The following is an 18,592-nucleotide window of genomic DNA, read 5'->3' on the forward strand; positions in this document are numbered from 1 at the left end:
CGCTCCCTTGGCGCCTTTGTGCCTGTGTCTTCCACTCATGGTTCTAGTATACTACTATGTGACTACAGATAAGTTACTTAATCACTTCGAAACTCAGTTTCCTCATCCATAAAGTTCATTCATTCATTTATCAAGTGCCTACTACACACCATGTCCTGTTCTAGGCATGGCAGACAAAGCAAAAAGTAGCACAGACAAGGTTCCCACTCTCTTTAGCTTACCTTTTACTAAAAGCAATTAAACAAATAACGTAATTTCAGACAGTAACAAATTCTATGAAAAAAATTAAATGAAGTAACGAGTAAATTAAATAGGGTGGAGAGCAGGCTAAGTTGGAGTAGTCAGGGAAGGCTGCCTTGAAGTGACATTTGAGCTGAGCCCTAAGGAAGAGATGTCAGCATGTGAAATGCTGGGGAACAGCATCCCAGGCAAAGAGAGCACAGCGCACAGTGCAAACACCTTGAGGGGGCAATTAGTGGCATAGGTTCCAGGAAAAGAAGGAAGCTGCCCCCTGGCTAGCACCTGGTGAGCAAAAAAAACAATGTGGCTGGAGAGACAGGCAGGAGCTAAGTTCCACAGGCTTTGGGGAGCTCTGTTGAGGAGTCTGGATGTTAATCCATGAGCAATGGAAAGCCATGGAAGTGCTTTAAGCTGAGAGTGACATGATCAAGTTTATGTTTTTAAAAGATCACTCTGTGGAGAAATATGAACATGATTGGTGGATTGTATCAGTATCAACATCCTTGTTGTGATATTGGACTATAGCTCTGCAAGATGATGTTATTAATGGAAATTGGGTAAAGGCCACATAGGATCTCTCTGTATTAATTTTTTTTTTTTTTTTTTTGGAGACAGAGTCTCACTCTGTTGCCCAGGCTAGAGTGAGTGCCATGGCGTCAGCCTAGCTCACAGCAACCTCAAACTCCTGAGCTCAAGGGATCCTCCTGTCTCAGCCTCCCGAGTAGTTGGGACTACAGGCATGCACCACCATGCCCGGCTAATTTTTTCTATATATATTTTTAGCTGTCCATATAATTTCTTTCCATTTTTAGTAGAGATGGGGTCTCGCTCTTGCTCAGGCTGGTCTCGAACTCCTGAGCTCAAACGATCCGCCCACCTCAGCCTCCCAGAGTGCTAGGATTACAGGCGTGAGCCACCGCGCCCGGCTGTATTAATTTTTATAACTGCATGTGAATCTACAATTATCTCAAAGTTGAAAGAAAAAAGGTCACCCTGGTTGCTAGGTGGAGAATAGATTTATATACATGCATATACAATATGTGTATTTATTTATTTTATAATGGGGCAAGAAAGAAATCAGGAAGATTAGCAAAGAGACTGCTGCCATTGTCTGATGGCTCCCAGATTGCAGCAGGGTGGGTTTTTGCTGCTATAGCACTATAACCAAACAGACTGGATGTGGACAGGAGGGTGAGAGAGACCAAAGAGGAAGATGTAGTTTTTATCTTAAGCAACTGGATATTTAGATCATACCCAGGAGTCTTCAAAAAGTTCATGGGAAATGCATACTATGAAAAAACTATGTACGATTTCAAATTTTTTTTTTTTTGCACCAAAATAAACTTGTACTAAATTGTTATAACATATCTGCACAGGATCTAGTTTAAGGCACTAAAATAGATAAGACATCAGTTTTAAAAGAGCCCCTATCAGAGCAATATGAATTCTGTTAAAATTGAAGCAGGAACAAACATCAAATTTATGGTGAAGTGTGGGTGGAAGAATGGTGAAATTATCAATGCTTTAGGAAAACGCTTTACAATGCTCCAAAGAAATCAGTCATTTACAAAGAGATGGCTTGTTTTAAGAAGGGACAAGACGATGTTGAAGATGAAGCCTGGCAGACCATCCATATCAATTTGTGAGGAAAAATTAATCTTGTTTGTGCCCTCACTGAAGAGGACTGACAACTAGCAGCAGAAACAACAGCCAACACCACAGACTATCTCAACTGGCTAGCTTACGCAATTCTGACTGAAAAATTAAAGTTGAGCTTTCCCCTCAATTGGTGGCAAAACCTTTGTGCCCAGATCAGCTGCAGACAAGAGCAGAGCTTTCAATGGAAATTTTAAGCAAGTAGAATCAAGATCCTTAAGCATTTCTTGGAAGAATTGTAACAGAAGGTGAAACGTGCCTTTACCAGTACAATCCTGAAGACAAACCACAATGAAAGCAATGGCCACCAAGAGGTGGACGAGGTCCAGTCAAAGCAAAAGTAGACCAATCAAGAGCAAAGGTCACAGTAACAGTTTTTTGGGATGCTCAAGGTGTTCCGCTTGTTGACTTTCTGGAGGGCCAAAGAATGATAATACCTGCTTATCATGAAAGTATTTCAAGAAAGTCAGCCAAACCTTTAGCAAATGCCCAGGACAGCTTCAGAGAGTCCTTCTCCACCATGACAATACTCCTGCTCATTCCTTCATCAAACAAGGGCAATTTTGCTAGAATTTCTATGGGAAATCATTAGACGTCCACCTTACAGTCTTTGATTTGGCTCCTTCTGACTTCTTTTTGTTTCCTAATCTTAAAAAAAATCTTTAAAGGGAATCAATTTTTCTTCAGTTAATAATGTAAAAAAGACAGTATTGACATGGTTGAATTCCTAGGACCCTCAGTTCTTTAAGGATGAATTAAATGGCTTGTATCATCCCTTACAAAAAAGTGTCTTAACCTTGATGGAGCTTATGTTGAGAAATAAAGTTTATATTTTTTATTTTTATCTTTTAATTCTATTTTTCTACAAACTTTTTCAAATCCCCTCATACCTGCCCAACAATGCTTCTGTGAGAATTAAATGACTTAAAACATGTAAAACACACAACACAATGGTAAGCACACAGTAGATGTTTAAATGAAAGAATAACATTGGTCCTAAAGGTCCCATACATAAAAAACTAAGGTACACCGCAGGTACTAGAAAAAATTCCCAATTCCTTCAGAAGTTAAAACTAGTTCCAAATTTCATTTTTAAATGATTAATAAGAAAGATCAAGGAGTATATTTAGACCCCCTTCTGACTTCCTTTCACTCAAAGAGACATAATATGTATCAAATAAAAGCAAAAGATTCCTATAATTATAAAAACCCAAAGTTTCTCCTGTCAACCTTCTCAAATGGAAGTTTAAATCAGAAGTAACACATCTTCTAATATAACAATGGCTGGATGACTACTAGGGATGATTTGTTCCATATCCTTTGCAAAGAAATTATCAACAAAATATACTGAAATCTCAGGAAAAAGAATCAATAAAAAAAAAAAAGACTGTGTACTAGAGCATTTAAATAGAACAGGCTATGGGGGAAAAACTAAGACTTCATAGGTCATGGGGTCAAATGGTAACATTAGGATATTGCTCACTTTGAGATAAAACTGTATCTTGTATTTGTTTTTGTTATTTGGAGGCATAGAGTAAGGGTTTAATTTGTTAGGATAAAGAAGTTTGTAAAAGGACATGCTATAAATCACAAATTTTTAACATCTGAAACAATAAAAGTTGAACTTTTAAACAGTCAAACCTAAATGGCAAGTGGTAGTTTTAAAAGAAGTTTTAAAAGTTTTAAAACTTTCTGAGAATTCAAGTCTAGAGCATTGACTTTTGGACCTGGGTTTATGTAACTCTCATACCCAGGGGACATGACAGCCAATTGTCCTGTCCAAACAAACACTGCAGAAAATTATTATAACCATCAGAGATATTTCATTTCTCTTCCCACAGTATCTAATTCTTATCTCAGACAGATATGTGTGTGTTTGGTTTGGATGAATGTTTTACATAATTATAATTCTTTGCAGTACTAAGGAGAAGGCAAAGTGTTTAAAACTTAGTCTTCACTTAAAAGAAAACTGATTTTCTAGAGAAATTCTGGCTTTGGGAAAGTAGCTAAGTAATCTGTGGATTACAGAACTAGCTGTCTTTAATTAGGAGTTGAGCAAATTGTTATAAGAAAAGTCTAGACAAATGAAGATACTGTTTGTATTTCAAAGATAGGGAAAGAGATTCTGCTACAAAATTTTTCCAACACTAATCCCCAGCAAATAGCTCCTTAGGAAAACTATTTTTAAGCCTTTATCAACTTGGTTGATAAGCATTTCATTTCCAGTGCATATATGGACAAACTACATAAAGTGAAACTGTTTTCATGCTTTAAAAAACATTTTGCAAATGGAAACAAAGTTTATTGTGTTATAATATTTATCTGCTAGTCTGACAAATGACTCGGGCAAATATCATGCAGTCTCAGAATGAAAGGCCATAGAAGGAACTGGCCTGACTCCCATACAAACTCCAGAAGCATAGTTCCCCCACCCTGCAGACCAGAACACTACTCTGGAAAATTGTGATTAATGTTAATTAATCCAGAACACATTTACATGTATTATTTCACTGCCTGTGTGGTATAAGATGCTATGTATAAGTCACTATTACTATTCTCATTTTTCAAATGAAGAAACTGCAGCCAGGAAAGGTTGGTGTCCAAAGTCACTAAGGTAGAAAGTGCCACGGCCACCACTCTCAGCTCCCTCAAGCTATATACAGTAGTGATAGTAATGGCAGCAGCAGCAGCAGCAACACTTAAGTCGTACTTACCATGTGCTGGGCATTGTTCTTTGCACTTCCACGTATCAATTCATGTAATCTTCAAGACAACCCTATAAGATAGGTAGGCAGGTTTGTCTTTGGACCACCAACCTCCTTTTTCTACCCTGCCCACCATACTGCCCTGCTTCTCTTCCCAAAATGGACATCCCAAAGTCCTCATGTTTTCTCTACCCCAATCCCAAATCAAAATTTGTTCTAAAATATTGGTAATTGTTGATATTAGATAATGTGTAATGGGGGTTTCTTTATACCATTCTCTCTACCTTTGTTTACATTTTAAATTACCTTATGAACATTTAATATAACCTTATAACATTTAAATAACCTAATAAACATTTTTTTGCTTTAACATGGAATCTGACCTATTGAAAAGGCAAGAGCCTCTACTGACAATGAATTCAAAGGAAAATGTTACTAAAGACGGCTACATAATAACAGAAGAAACTGATATTGATTCATTCACTCATTCTACAAACACAAATTCAACACTCATTATATGTTTGGATATGCAAAGGTCCAATGAAGGACTCCTGTCCTCAACAAGCTAAGAGTTTAGTAGCAGACACAAAACAAAATGAATGCAAAAGCAAGTATGGAGGAATTTATTTATGAGAAATGCTATAAAAAGAAAAGTTCAAACAAAGTGCAATGTGAGCTGCAAAAAGTCACATCAGGACAAATTCCATGACACTGAACTCTCTGGGATGTCCAGACTTTTTGGTATATTAAACATTATTTAAAATCAGTGATTGGGCTAAGTTCAGTGGCTCATGCCTGCAATCCCAGCACTTGGGAAGCTAAGGCAAGGGGATCATTTGAGCCCAGGAGTTCGAGGCTGCAGTGAGCTATGATCATGCCACTGCACTCCAGCTTAGATGACAGAGCAAGACTCTGTCTCTAAAAAAGTAAAATTTAATTTAAAAAACTAAAAATTAAAGGGGCTGGGCTCAGTAGCTCACACCTGTAATCCCAGCACTTTGGGAGTCTGAGATGGGAGGATGGGTTAAGGCCAGAAGTTCAAGACCAGCCTGGGCAACATAGTAAGAACCTGTCTCTACAAATAATAAATTTTAAAAATTAGCTGGACATGGTGGCATGCACTTGCAGTTCCAGCTACATGGGATGCTGAAGCAGGAGGATCGCTTAAGCTTGAACCCAGGCGTTTGAGGCTACAATGAGCTACCATGGCATCACCTTGCTCCAGTTTGAACAACAGAGCAAGACTCCATCTCTTTAAAAAAAAAAAAAAAGAAAGAAAGAAAGAAAAGAAAAGAAAGAAAGAAAGAAAAAATTAAAATAAGTGAGTGGTCCACAGAAGAAAAGGAGCTAAATCCAAAAGCAAAATTAGATCTGCAATGCCACATGCCCTCTTTTATGATATTATAATGGCTCCCAGACTGAAATCTAGGCCCCTCAATAAGGAAGGGAAGAATTCCTCTGAAGTCCTTGGATCAAAACATACTGATTAGAGAAGATTTAGCCGGAAAGAAGACCACCAGATAATCATTTATAATACTTAAAACTCTCCCACTGCTTCGCTTGACCAGCCTTTAAATAAATATATATATATATATATATATAATACTTAAAACTGAAAAACAATGTAAATGTCCAATAGGGCTTGATGATACTATTCATTTCAATTGATGAATTGTAACCCATACATAACAATTTAAAAAGAAATAAAGTAGAAGCTCTATCCCTGATGTGATCAGGATCAATAATGGTGTAATTCATTTTTAAAAATACAGTTAAAAAGAGGAATCATTAAAAATGTATGTTTATTTGCCAAATACTTGATACTAGACCAAGGCCTTTTCTTTGAAAATAAGCTTAAGCAATTAAAAATTCCTGCATGAACCACATCCATGATGCATGTCTACGTTTCCAGTTTTTACTGGAAAGACACTTGTGAAGTATTCTGAAGGCAGAATCCTACATTTTGATAAATTTTTTTCTTCAATTTTTTCAGGTCTCTTCCACCACTAATTTGACAAAAATTTTTTTTCCTTAGCCATTTACCTTTGTCTGGTCTTTCAAACACATTCAACTTACAAAAGCAATATCTTTTTTACTTTTTGCCCTCATATTTCATTAGTTAACATAACATTTAATTATTTTATAACTACAATAGCAAAACTCAAACGGGCTTGGAATAAACCCAGCTGACTCTTATTGATCATCACCATCAACATCATGGCAAATATTTATAATGTGTTTAAGGTCTGCCAGGTACTGTTTTAAGTACTCTACATACATTAAGTTCTTTAATCTTCATGATCTACATACCACTGTGATCACCATTTTACAAATAAGGAAACTGAGGCATAGTAAGGTCAAGTAACTTGTCTGAGGTCTCACAACTAGTAAATAGCAGAGAAAGAATTCAAACCCAGGCAGTCTAGTTTCAAGTTGATGACTTTAATCACTACCCCCTAAAACCAAAAATGGAAAGAGCTATAGCGTGCTGGTGCTCTAAAGCAATGCTGTCCAATAGAAGTTTCTGCAGTGATGAAAATGTTCTATATCTGGGCTGTCCAATACAGTAAACTGAATTAAAAATAGTGGCTATCGAGACTGAGAAACTGAATTTTTAATTTAATTTTAGTTAATTTAAATTTAAACAGCCACACACATCCAGTACCTATTGCACTGGACAGTATAGCAGAGAATAGTCTACTAGCAGAGAACATTCAGAATGGCTTGAGAATTAAACACTTAATTAAGTTTTATAGTGAGAATGAAAAGGATCTGTTAATCTAGTATCTGTTAAGCATCTGATAAGTGGAGTGGTTAAGAAGCTTCTACTGTTTAATAACTGCCATGAAAAAAATACTCATGATGTAGTAAAATGGGAAAAGTGAGTTATGAAACATTATGTAATGTATGGTTAAAAAATCATGAATAGAAAGACAGTAAACATATAAAAACAGCAGCTTCCTCCAAATGGAAGGCATAGTGGACACACTGTTGGCAGCCTCCTGTGGTGCGCACCACCCACTGACAGGCCTATATCCATTTCCCATTCTTCCATAGCAACAGAATCACTGTGTTCCTGGGAATAGCAATGTGTCCAGTTAAGAAACTACATTTACCAGCCTCCTTCCAAATAAGAATGGACAATGAGATGTAAACTGAACATGTTGGTTGGGACTTAAAATACGTTAAACAGTGTCCTTTGCCCTCTGCTTTCCTACTTCTTCCTGCCTCAAGGACTGTTTGGCTGGAGAACCAGAAGCCCACTTGTGACCATAAGGTGACCATGAGAATGCAAAATATGTGATAAGGATGGTGAAGCAGAGAGAGAGAAAGATTTAGACTGCCTGATAGCACTGTAGAACTGCCAAGCCAGCAACAGATTATCTACTTTGGACTTAGTATTTCTTGAGAAAAGAATAACATGTCTTATTTAAATACCGTTATCAGCAGCCAACATAATTCCTAGTTGACCAATCTACTCTGCATCCATCCCTTAATCATAGAAAAACATCCTTCCTAACAAAAACACAATTCTGTTTCTGATTGGCTTAAAGATAATTTCATCCCTCTTGTAAATGACTTGATCAGGGTGTGGCATTGCCCTAGTGACCAGAATTGGTTCAGGAATGGGCACATGACCCAACCCAGGCCACTGACATTCTAGGGTTAGTTTTCTGGGGGTTTCTGAGAAAAATTCTGACTCCTAGGGGAAGAACAGAGGAAGAAATAATCTTTCTATTCCTTAGGCAGATGCCATACATGGATCCAGGGCCTAGAGCTGCTGTAGCTATTTTGCTGCTAGCCTCAGGATGAAGCCAGTTCTCTGGGGAGGGCACACCAAAAGAATCTTAGGGAAAGAAGCCTGAGACAGTGGACTATGTTAACCTCAAAGTCTCTCCTACCTCTAGCACAAGTAAACTATATGAATACCAACATACCCACATTACAGAGAGAGCATCTCAGAAGCAATAGAATAAATGCTGAGAGTTATTCAAATATTTTGAGAAGGCAAGTCAGTCAGGTCTTCCCAGTGGGCATTCAAGGCTGGGCATGGGGTCTTCAAAATATTTCTGTGCCTTTTCCATACCAGCCTGATAAAGAAATTATACAGTAAACTCCCAAATATTGACTTACTTTAGAAGAGCTTTTTGCACAGGCTTTTGCAAAAAAAGGTTACTGTATAAGTATACACCTTTCAAAGGCCTCACAATAATACAACAGTTAACATTTATATGTCAAGTACTTACTACCTGCCAAGACTGTGCTGAGCCTTTTAGTTCATGCAATTCTAACAAGAAACAAAGAAATCTCATAATATTCGTTTCACAAGTGAGGAAACTCTGAAGCTTAGAAAGGTTAAACAACTTGTGCATGAAAGTAGAAAGTACCAGGGCCAAGGTTTGAATTCATGTCCAGGGGACTCTAGAGCCTTGTTCCCAACCATGACTTTGTATTCCTTCCTTATGGATACATAAAAGCACATCTACCATTTCCCTGAGACTGCACTACTTCAAAATATTCTGTTCTCTTGACCCTCTGCATACTATACTCATCACACCATCAGTCCCAATTTTTTGGCTTAGAAAATATGGTCACTACATTTAATATGTGCCACATATAACATGCAAGAGATCATCAAAAACCATTGAAAGGTAAACCTTATGCACACAAGAAAGCAACAGAATTATGTTATGCTTAACTGACACTGAAAATCAAGATTAGACCACCAGCATTTTTTTTTAAGAGTTTCCTTTTGGTGATTAGTAGTAGCACAGAATAGGTGGGTTTGTGAAATCAGGACTGGGAGAAACGAAGGTAAGTCACATTTATTAAGGTCTTTCTAGTGACCAAGTTTTATAACGGTTAACTCTCAAATGACCTCATGAGACATTTTACAAATAAGGGAACTTAAACTCAGAGATCTTGCTCAAGGTTACCCTGATTTGCCTGAAACCCAAGTTCTTGTTCTCATTATACACCCCTGCATTCCTATGAGTTCTGGGACTTTCCAAGGACTAGCTAACAGAGAACAATGACCTTTAGGCCATAAAAAAGTTATACATCTTATTAGCCTCCCCGAAAATAACATTTTAATTAAGTTTCAGTTACTTTCGATCACGGGGCCTTTGGCTTTAATAGATTATCCATAAGAAAATAACCTACACTGAAAAGATCTAGTGCTTCAAGTTTTTACTAAAAATCCACAAGGAAACAGATATTATGCTTTAGATAAACCAATTTAAAATAATACATATTTATTTTCTTAGGTAGTAAAATACAATCAATAAGCAGTATAATGCTAAGCTTTGGTACAAATATTAAAATAAAAACATAGCCTAGTCTTAAAAATATACTGCCCTTGGAGAAGAACTTAAAAGAAAAAAAAAAACCTATTACCTGACCTGCCCTCATACACAACTAAATATTATCATATTAAATTGTTTATAAAAACTTACAAGTTACATTTTTTAAATGACATATGTACATGATAGTTATTCTCCAGGCAGCTGAGATCCCCAAATATAGAATGTTATAGCCTATACAGTATAGCATTTAGAAGGTTTTATTACTACTTTGATAAAAATTACATTAAAAACACCAAAAAATAAGGCTTTATGTGCATTTTACTTAGTGTCTTTGTTCACAAGGGATCCATCATCTCCCCCAAATAATACCATTTTCAGAGCCACCCTAACCAGATCCTAACTTCTCTCTAACATCTTGTGGCTGTTAATTGCCTCAAGCCAAAAGAGACTGCTAATTATGTTTTCAATAAGGGTGTGCCACCAGACCATATAGAAGAAAAGGTAGGAGCTGAAAAATGAAACTGAGCAGGGCTTTGGATAAAAAAAGTGAGAGGCCCAACTACTCAACATTGTAAAATACGATTCAGAAATATTAACAGCAGCTAATATTTACCAAGTGGTTCTCATTGCCAGGCACTGGGTTAAGTGCTTTAACTACATATTCAATCCTAACAACAACCTTATGCAGTAGATGCTATTATTAAGGAACTTACTCAAACATTTATTCAGAATATTTCCAGGGTATGGTAAAGCCTTGAAATTTGGCTCCCTCACTTACTGGCTGATTATGAGCAACTTATACTCTCCAAACTCCAGTTTCCACAGCTTTAAAATGTTAACTGTGCACTGAAGCCCAAAGTCTGCATTTCCTAGTCTCTCATTGCTGTTGTCACTAAGTATTCTACCTGCTCATGTCCTAAGCCAATCCTGATTAGGGCAGGAACAACATTAGATTGAACCTGGATTCCCACGTCCCAGAAGCCAGCCAAAGGGCTGAGTCAGCTTCTCCACCCACTCATTCCTGCCCAGTCCTAACTTCTTTCCCCCTCCCAACCAACCAATACTGATGGGGCACGGCATGCCACCAGCAGTTCCAGTCCTGGTTAGAATCATACTCTACCCCAAGTATAACCAGAGAATCAAATACATTAGTATTTGTGAAAATCTCTGGAGGATTCACATTCTTCATGTATCCAATTCAACTTGAATATCAGAGGATTAGGTCAATGGGGAATGTAATTTTGGTTAACTGGTAGTCGGTCACCCAAGAAAGCCTTTAAAGGAAATTCTAAAATGGGTCAATATACTGTACAATTTTCTAAAGTGATCAATATACTGTACTATTTTATAAGTAGCAGGTTTGAACATAATTGAATCCTTGGCTGAGAAACTTGCTATACCTCAGGGTGGTCATTTAAATAGTGGAACAATATAGTTTTGACCAGGACTCCAATAAGAAATACATTTTCTTATTGGAAGAAATCATGGCTCAGACATATATAAATAGAGCTGAAACAAAAGTTTTATAAAACAAATCTTATTCTTGCTCTATATGAGACGTACTCTAATTTTTTCTCTTCTTTCATTAAAAATATGCTGGAATCCTTACCCTAAATTTTCCTCAACCTATGGATGTGTAACAACCAACAGTTTGAAAAATACTAACATAGGCAGCCCTTCCATTATCTGGTTTTGCAAATGCATAAGGCCAAACCGGGAAAGCAATGTTGGGAGCAGCTAGTGTTGGACAGAGAATGCAGGTTCTGGTTCCTTTTTATTACTACATTAAATTGAGCTCCTTAATGAAGGATTTTTCTCCACCTACCAGAGTGGAGAATACATGACAGTGAGTAAAGGCTTCCTTTAGTTAGGAGACAGAGGGATTAAATAGAGCACAGGACTTGGCATCAGAAAACATGGATTCGTTTTGCAACCCCTAATGAAACAAAAGAGCTAGGCAATGATCATTAGTAGCTGCTAAAACCATTCTGTGAAAGACCGATGGGAAACTTAAAATGGATGGATCATGCTATCAACATCTGAACCCAATGATTAATCTTAATATCACACAAAGAGAGCTAACTAGACCTTACTGATTTCTGGTGTGATGCAACAGGAAGTACACAGCACCACTTATAAAAGTATAATGGCCAAAAAAAAAATTAAAGAGAAACACATTAAAGGGATACAATCAGCCAAATCCAAATATGAGAAGGGCAAATGGCAAGGGGAGGAAAAAAAAGAGGAGAAATTGCTATAGATTAAGAGACTTAAGAGACCATCAGCCAGGTGTAATACGGGGACCTTGTTTGGATCCCAATTTAAACAAACCAACTGTAAAAAGCCAGGCACAGTAGCATGAGCCTATTGTCCCAGCTACTCAGGGGACTGAAGTGGGAGGATTACTTGAACCCAGGAGTTCAAGTCCAGCCTGGATAACATAGCAAAACGCCATCGCTAAAAAAAGTAATTTTTTTAAAAATTAAAATGTAAAAGATATTTATGAGCTTGTTAAGGAAACTGAATACCAAAAGTAACATTTATGAATTTCCTTAGGTATAATAATGATACTGTGATTATACAGAGGAAAGGGGGAGAAAAAGTATTTTTCTTTTAGATATGCATATTGAAGTACAGTATTTACGGATGAAATGATATGATGACATTGGGGCTCAGAAAACAGTACTCCTAAATGAAGGCCTCAGAAGCAAAAGGTTTTTTCTGACCTTATCCTGTGCTCCCTTCTCTCAGTCCCATTCTTCCCTGAGGCTAGTCAGAGAAACTAGAATCCCTCTTCCCCAAGGCAGGTCATAGAAACCAGGAACCCTTTTCCCCCAAACCAGCCATAAAACCTAAAATTATTGTGTGTAAAATCTGGCCATAAAGAAATTATCTGACCTACCTTGTTTGACTGTAGGTCATTGGACCCCCATTCCAGAGAGGGCCCTGCGCTATACCCAGAAGACAGGAATGCATACTCAGAGAGACCAAGAAAAATCTAGACAGACAGGCCTTGCTGGGGCTGGGTTTCCCCACTCAGTCTATTAGCATTAGATCATGCCCTTTTTGTCTAATCATATTTCTATGTAGCTGTCTATACTTTATTGAACCTAAGCATAAAAATGGATGATTTCCCCCGTATCTTTAGGCCTTCATTCTGAAGGCTCTCTTCTTGTATAATTTGTATGACTTTTCTCTTATTAATCAATCTGCCTCATGTCAGTGATTTTTCGGGGAACCTTTAGTAGGCCAAGGGCCTTGGTCCCTATAATGTCTAGGATTTGCTTTATATTATTAATAATCTAAGGTGAGGAGAAAGTGGAGAGTACAGATGAACTATAATTGACCATATGTCGATAACTGTTGATGGTGAAAGATGGGTACATAGGTGTTTTTTATTATCCTGTCTATTTTTATATATGTTTAAAATTTTCCATAATAAAAGTCTAAAACATAAGCAGAAAATAAGAAAACTTGGATTTAAACTCCAGGCCTTATTATGATATAGCATCCAGGAGTGGGCTCTTGAATCCTCTGATGTGTAATCTTCTTATCCGGAAAGGGGAATGATAATCCCTACCCCATAAAATTGTCGGGAGGACTGAAATGAGATCATGGATATGTATCTTTTGGAAATCCAGCTCTTAAAAACTGCAAAGCTATTTACAAATGTTAGCACAACAGTTAGCTTCCTCTGTAATGCTTTGGAAGTAGAGACTACAGGTTTGTGGGAGTAGAAATAAGTGATGGGCTGGATCCATCAGGACCCTAAGAATTTTTGTTTTGTAATAGTTCCTTAATATGACACTGCTGACTTTATATTGATCCTTTTCTCTCAAAGGAGGGTATCAAAGATATTTTAAGTAAATTGAAGTTCTCTACCTTGAATTGTTTATATTTCTTCTTTACTTTCCCAATTATTCACATTTCTCCTACTAAAGGTAGAAAGCAAATTTACAGGAGACGGTGTTGAGATAAAACTGACCACAATTAGGCATCAGTGTAATCTAAATAAGACTTGGTTTAGGCCGGGCGCGGTGGCTCACGCCTGTAATCCTAGCACTCTGGGAGGCCGAGGCGGGTGGATTGCTCGAGGTCAGGAGTTCGAGACCAGCCTGAGCAAGAGCGAGACCCCGTCTCTACTAAAAATAGAAAGAAATTATATGGACAACTAAAAATCTATATAGAAAAAATTAGCCGGGCATAGTGGCGCATGCCTGTAGTCCCAGCTACTCGGGAGGCTGAGGCAGGAGGATCGCTTAAGCCGAGGAGTCTGAGGTTGCTGTGAGCTAAGCTGACGCCACGGCACTCACTCTAGCCTGGGCAACAAAGTGAGACTCTGTCTCAACAAAAAAAAAAAAAAAAAAAAAAAAAAAAAGACTTGGTTTAAAACATTCCAAGTGCTTTTAGAAGAGTAGGTATGTATCTTTTAGCACTAAAGGCACATCTCAAATAAAAGGAAATTAACAGAGGTTCAAATCTTAGTAACACAAAGGGATATTCAGCACTACCTGGCTTCAGCTTGCAGAATGGGTTGGAGGAAGCCAGGGTACTCTTTCTATATGAAATCTGATCAAGTAATTTCACTTCCTTTCAATGGTGTCTTTCTATCTTCTGGAAAAAGCCCAGACTGCTAAAAAGACTCAGGTGGCTCTCCAGCCTTATTTGCTCCCTCCTCCCCTAGTCCAAACCCCACCAGGATGGATACCTCTTCCTATCAGAGGCCAGGAAGGCATTACCTTCCATTCTTCTCCCCCTTACCTCTTAGTCATCAAGTGTTGCTGATTCTCCTTTTGAAATGTCTCTCAAATCTGACCTCTCCATTCCATTCCCACTGCTACTGCCCTTTTTTACCTTTATTCCCCCCCATCCCCCATCCCGATTGCCTTTTCTGATTATGAAAGCAATTCACGCTCATGAAAAAAGAAAAATAAGGTAACGAGGAAAGGAATAAAAGTTTCCCCGTGATCTCTTAACAAAGAATTTACCTATCTAATACACTCGTGTTTCATAGCAGCATTATTCACAATAGCAGAAAGATGGAAGAAACCCTAATATCCATTAATGAATGAATGAGTAAACAAAATGTGGTATAAACATACAAAAAGGAGTATTATTCAGCATTTAAAAACGAAGGAAATTCTGACACATGCTACAAGAAGGATGAACCATGAGGACAATATGCTAAGTAAAATAAGCCACTCACAAAAAGATAAATACAGCAAGATTCCACTTATATAAAGTATCCAGAGTAGTCAAACTCATAGAAACAAAAGTAGAATGGTAGTTGCCAGGGGCTGGGGGAGAGGCGGAAGTGGGGAGTTGTTTAACAGGTACAGAGTTTAGTTTTGCAAGATGAAAAAGTCCTGGAGATTGGCTGCACAACAATGTGAATATATTTAATACTACTAAACCGTAACTTAAAAATGGTAAATTTCAGGTGAATTTTATCACGATTAAACAAGACACTGGAAGACCATATTGCAATCAGATCTACAGCTCCTGGATAATTGCTTGATTCTCGCCAGAGACTGTCAATGTTTCCTTCATTGCCATTACCAATAAATCATTGCTTTTGTTCAGATGGTATCACTAGTGTTTCTATTATAATCTTGATACATGCAATTGTAAATAAAAGTCATTACTTTTCCCAAGCTAAAAAATAAATAAATAAATAAATAAAAATTTTTAAAACAATATTTGCAGACATATTTTCTATAAATATGTATGTATACACTTTAAAGAGACAAAAACAGGAACATACTGTAATCTGCTTTTTGCACCTAACCATATGATGTAAACATCTTTCTAACATATATAGCTCCCACCTAATTTTCTTTCTTTCTTTTTTATTTATTTATTTTTTTTTTGGAGACAGAGTCTCACTCTGTTGCCCGGGCTAGAGTGCCATGGCGTCAGCCTAGCTCACAGCAACCTCAAACTCCTGGGCTTAAGCAATCCTTCTGCCTCAGCCTCCCGAGTAGCTGGGACTACAGCCATGTGCCACCATGTCTGTTTAATTTTTTCTGTACATATTTTTAGTTGTCCATATAATTTCTTTCTATTTTTAGTAGAGATGGGGGTCTCGCTCTTGCTCAGGCTGGTCTCAAACTCTTGAGCTCAAACGATCCACCCACCTTGGCCTCCTAGAGTGCTAGGATTACAGGCGTGAGCCACAGCACCTGGTCTAATTCTAAGAACTGATAGTATCCATCATGTGACTGCACCATAATTTAGCTAGTCTGTTTTCAGTTTTTCAATATTATAAAAACATCATAGTCAACATCTTTACATACTTTCTAACTATATCTTACGATAGACACCTAATTTTTGTCTGCCCCTTTTCTGGTATCAATATCCTAATTTTCCCATAGCCTCTTCATCCTAACACCCATTCTGCCCTCCCACCACTACCCCCAAGCCAATTCTTACTCTATGAGACTAAGCTGGGCACATTTATTTTAAAATTTATTTCTGAGTATTTATTTTTCATGTTGCTATTGCCATTTCTCCCACAATTACATTTTTGACTATAATTGCTTGCATAAAGCTATTGCTTTTTATCTATCTTATAGCAGCTTGTTCACTTAACCTTATCTAAGTATTTTTAACTTCATTCTCTTGAATTTCCTCAGCAGATAATCCTATTATAGGTAGAGAATTATATCATCTAGTTAGTGGTTAAGAGTAAAAACTCTGAGCTCACACAGACCGGGATTCAAATATTGTGTGATCTTGGGTGAGCATTTTATCTCAATTTCTTCATCCATAAACTAGGGATTAAAATAGGGCCTACCTCACAGCGTTGTTGGAAAGATTATATTATTTACTGAGATTCTCATGCTTGAAATGTGCTTAACACAATAGTAGTTCAATAAATGCCTATTTGCCAATAATGGAAAATGTGACTTTCTTTCCACACTTACACCTTTTATTCATTTATTGTTGTTGCATAACACTGTTTCACTCCTTTTGGCAATCATCTTGCTTCCTACTTCTCCAAAAAGAAACCATCAGACTCCTATTAAAGGATCTGTGCTGTGGAGCTTATTCACTCCCACCTTCTCAGGAAAGTTACACTATCAATTCTCCCCTTCATCTCTTGTAACTTCTCAGCCTTTCCCTCTCTACTGGCTCTTTGCCAACAGCATTTAATCTCTCTCATGCTTAAAAAAAACTTCACCTTATTCGCCAATTGCTCTCCAGCCTTCTCTCTCTCTCCCTTCACAGCCAAACTTCTTTGAGCTGCCTACACTTTGTCTTTCTCACATCCCACTCGTAACTCATCCCACTGATACATTACATTGAACCTTTGAAAGCTGCCAATATTATAGATTCCACCCCCACCATTTCACCAAATCTGCTCAATGAGGGTCCCCAGTGACCTCCATATTTATTTATCCAAAGGAAACATTTTAAGTTTTAATTTATCTTACTTGATACCTCAGTAACATCCAGAAAAGCTGACCGTCTCCTTTGGCCTTCATTACTATACTGCACTCACCTGGTTACCCTCCTACATCACTAGCCATTTCTTCTTGGTATAGCCTACGTGAATGGCTCTTTCTTCCAAGAGCATGCAATACAATAGCCCTGAATGATCTGGGCTAGATGGATCCCTCTAGATGGATCTCTTAAAATACTGATCTTTAAGTTCCAGTTGTCATGGACTGCTTTCGTCTCGATGAATGTACCTTGAACAGGTTTGGAATACATGTTTAGAATATTGCCCACTACAGCTAACTCATGCTACTCCTTCCACACATTTTATCAAGACCCTTCCCAAATCTCCCAACTAGATTGGATTCACCTTAATATGCACCCCCTTTTACAACTCGCATCACACTTATAATCAATTCCCTGATGTATATTTTCCTCACTAATGTGTGATCTCCATGAGGGCAGGGACCTGTTTCCTTACTACCTATACAATGCCTAGCACATAGTAGATGCTCAATAAATATTTTTTTAAATTAGTCAGGTGTGGTGGTGTGCACCTGGAGTCCCACTCAGCTGAGGAGCCTGAGGCAGGAGGATGGCTTAAGCCCAGGAGTCCAAGACCAGCTTGGGCAACATAGCAAGACCTTGTCTCAAAGCTATATGTACGTATTTTTTTTTAATCACTCACAAATAAATGGCTGCAAAGTGAAAAACAGATGGGAACAGTGATAAGACCAAGAGAAAACAACAAAAAACCCCTGATCTTTCTGAACCACAGCTCTAAGCAAACACGCACACACTATGTAACACACATGCACACACCCCAAACCCTCCCTCCTGCTTAAAACCCTTTGATGGTTTCCCACTGCCCCCAAAATAAAGTACCAATTCCTCAAAACTTACAAAGAAAGTCTTTCAGGAGGAACACCTGTTTATCTCTCAGTCATCATTTGGCCAGACCAGACCTTGCAGATTCCCAAGAAGTCTGCACTCTCCCCCCAGGGCTTTGCACACGCCCTGGGTCTCTAAGGCATGGTGCACTTCACCAGCCCCGTCCTCTGGCCAATACAAAGGCAGCCTTCATGTCTCATTTCAGAAGTCACCTTCTTTTGGAATCTCTCTTTGACTATCCTCACCAACCCCCCTCCGGAAACCTAGGCTGTCTCTTACGTGCATTCACAGCCCTCTGTGTGTCCAAAATCATAGCTCGAGTCGCTATGAATGCCTGTTTATGGATCTGTCTCC

General features: G+C 38.0%; 1 protein-coding gene across 3 annotated transcripts in view; it reads right to left on the bottom strand.

The window, feature by feature from the left end:
- Positions 1 to 18,592, bottom strand: part of PKIG (cAMP-dependent protein kinase inhibitor gamma) — an 84,360-nt gene that overhangs the window by 65,085 nt on the left and 683 nt on the right. For 2 of the 3 annotated variants that reach the window (XM_069495940.1, XM_069495941.1), the window contains exon 2: positions 4,611 to 4,672. The exons of the other annotated variant lie outside the window; for it this stretch is intronic. The gene's annotated coding sequence lies outside the window, so the exon portion shown is untranslated. The remainder of the gene's footprint in view (positions 1 to 4,610; positions 4,673 to 18,592) is intronic. 3 annotated transcript variants of the gene reach the window in all.

Source organism: Eulemur rufifrons, chromosome 20, assembly GCF_041146395.1.
Source record: "Eulemur rufifrons isolate Redbay chromosome 20, OSU_ERuf_1, whole genome shotgun sequence".
Lineage (NCBI taxonomy): Eukaryota > Metazoa > Chordata > Mammalia > Primates > Lemuridae > Eulemur > Eulemur rufifrons.